The 2,287-nt window shown below is 34.1% G+C and overlaps 1 long non-coding RNA gene across 1 annotated transcript; it reads right to left on the bottom strand.

Annotated features, from left to right (window-relative positions):
* Window positions 1-869: 869 nt before the first annotated feature.
* LOC146785354 (uncharacterized) lies at window positions 870-1,927 on the bottom strand. Its single transcript, XR_014970971.1, has 3 exons — window positions 1,867-1,927; window positions 1,294-1,363; window positions 870-1,203 (listed from the first exon to the last, which is right to left on the bottom strand). It is a non-coding gene; the product is annotated as an uncharacterized LOC146785354 (long non-coding RNA).
* Window positions 1,928-2,287: the final 360 nt, after the last annotated feature.

Raw genomic sequence — 2,287 nt, 5'->3', positions numbered from 1 at the left:
TAGAAGTTAGGAATGCATTATGCCAGCCCTCGACGGCGTTGTTAGTTTTGGCTTGTTGGTTGAGTGTACTTACATATACATTCCACCAAGGTATTTGGAACTTGGGCTGACGTCTATGGCCTGACCTGTGCAGTCTCCCCACCCAGGTATCCTCAAAATAATCTAACAGGGGAGATAACTTTACTTCATTTTGTTTGTAGAATGGACTTTCTAATAAAAGATTGTAATGTTCTGCAACATCTGTGGTTGGTACATAAGCTAGGGCTGTTAGAAGTTTTATTTGATGTGCAAAACTTATGTTAGTGGCGTATTCTACACTTAGTGAAGATTTTTGTAAATGTCTCCATATACATTGGTTAAGATGGAAGTAACATCCTTGGATAGCTGTATGGGGGTACAGTTTTAGAATGGAATTTATCATGGCTTGCTCAAAGTCTATGATAATTGTTTGAGGGTAAAAATCATTAGATTCTTGTTTTACTTTTCCTAGCATTTCATTATATGTTGTGTTTTGTTTGTTAGGTAATAGTGCATAAATTAAAGGTATGGAAGTGTTGTGATATTGACCGTGTATTGTGTAAAGCTGATAGAATGGTTTTGGGCATATTGTAAAGGTGCCATCCATCATCCATGTTTGGCATTGTTGCAGTTTAGTTATATTGTTTGCAGTAGCAAACATTATGATTCTTTTTTCTGGGCTTTTGTTATCAAAAAAAATAAAAGGTTCATTATTGTGGGTGATACTTAATTCTGGTGGAATGATGATCTCTTGAAAAGTTTTAGGGGATGGTATAGTTGTCGTGGTTGCTTTTTTGGTCCTAGCAATAGTTCTTTTTATAGAAGCAATTGATGGTAATTGGCCTCTTGCTTCTTTGGGCACTCTAGGTAATAGTTCTTTTAGGATTACACTTGTAGCAGTTTGTGAACCTGTGCTTAATTCTTTGATATTTTCAAGAGTTGATCTGACTTCTATTTCAGAGAGATTGGGTGGATGGTTATGCTCTCTTGTATATAGTACAGTTGTTTCTCTTGTTGTTGCTCGGCCGTAGCATTTGTTAGAATAATATTTAGTACACTTCCAGTTCACTTTTCGGTCCGTCTGCTTTTCTTGGGTGTATGTGTAACCCATGTAACACAATAGGAATTTTCCTTTCTGCGAAGTTATAAATTGGGCTTCTTCTGTCATCGTGATGTGTTACAATTCTGGAAAAAATGTATATGAAAATATATGCTATAGTACTTTATATCTTTATATGAAATTAGCAAAAAAGCATTTTTTTTATATATACTTACCAAGTCTTTTTTGTTGTATTTGAATGAAGATGTTGTTTGTCGCAAAAATGTTGTTTAGTTGATTTAGTCTCTGAAAGTTAAAGAACATTTATTGTTGTGGTTGGTTTAGTTTTTTAAGTGGGGTGGTATTGCTGTTTGGTATAGACTATATTTTTATTGAAGAAACTTATTTTATTGTTTTACAAATTAACAATTCAAAAAACATTCCCCCACCTTCATCTGTCCCGGAAGTACCACACATTTATCATCAAGACCAATTATTCAGGAGAATGAACAACCTTTCCACCCAGTTCTCTACCCCCCCCTCCCCCACCACATGTCAATGTACCCCCGTCTCCTACCCCTCTTACTATGTGCCCCTCCTGCCTAATAAATAAGATGCAGTAGCCTAACCTCTCACTAAGCAAACAGAGCCTACCCTCATGCCCAGTGGTATAGACTATAGGTGTTAATTTATACAGGTTTTTTACAATTTAAAAAAGAGAACATGGATTTGTTTAGGGGTTTAGGATGTTTTGGGGTTTGAGTAGGATTTAATTAATATTTTATAAAGTATTTTGATAGTATACTTACTTTTTAGTGAGTCTTTTCTGGCAATCTTCAATATTTTCTTTAGCTGTTTGGAGTAATATCTGTAGTGGAAACATAAAGAGATGGAATATATAAGTTAGTTATTTATTTGAGTAAAGATAAATTAGTGTTTTAGTTTAATTTGGCAGTTTAGTTAGAAAAGAATATTTCCTTACGTTTTTAGAATAGTAATAGGATGTAGGTTTCTTCTGTTTAGTAGAGCTTCTTCTTCGTTCAATGCTTTGGTTTAAGGCACCGTGGAACACTTGTTTTAATTGGTTTATATAGTGGTTTCAAATTGTTTCTTGAATGTTATTGGTTGTTTTCTGTATGTGGCCTTTCTATTGGATGGTTTGAATTTTTTTTAGTTAATTGGTTTCCTTTTATGGAAAATGCTAAGTAAGAGTATATTTAGTTTTAAAGG

This window comes from Triturus cristatus, chromosome 11 (assembly GCF_964204655.1).
Source record: "Triturus cristatus chromosome 11, aTriCri1.1, whole genome shotgun sequence".
NCBI classification, from domain to species: Eukaryota; Metazoa; Chordata; class Amphibia; order Caudata; family Salamandridae; genus Triturus; species Triturus cristatus.
The sequence above is the reverse complement of the archived record's forward strand: the minus strand, read 5'-3'. Positions and strand labels throughout refer to the sequence as shown.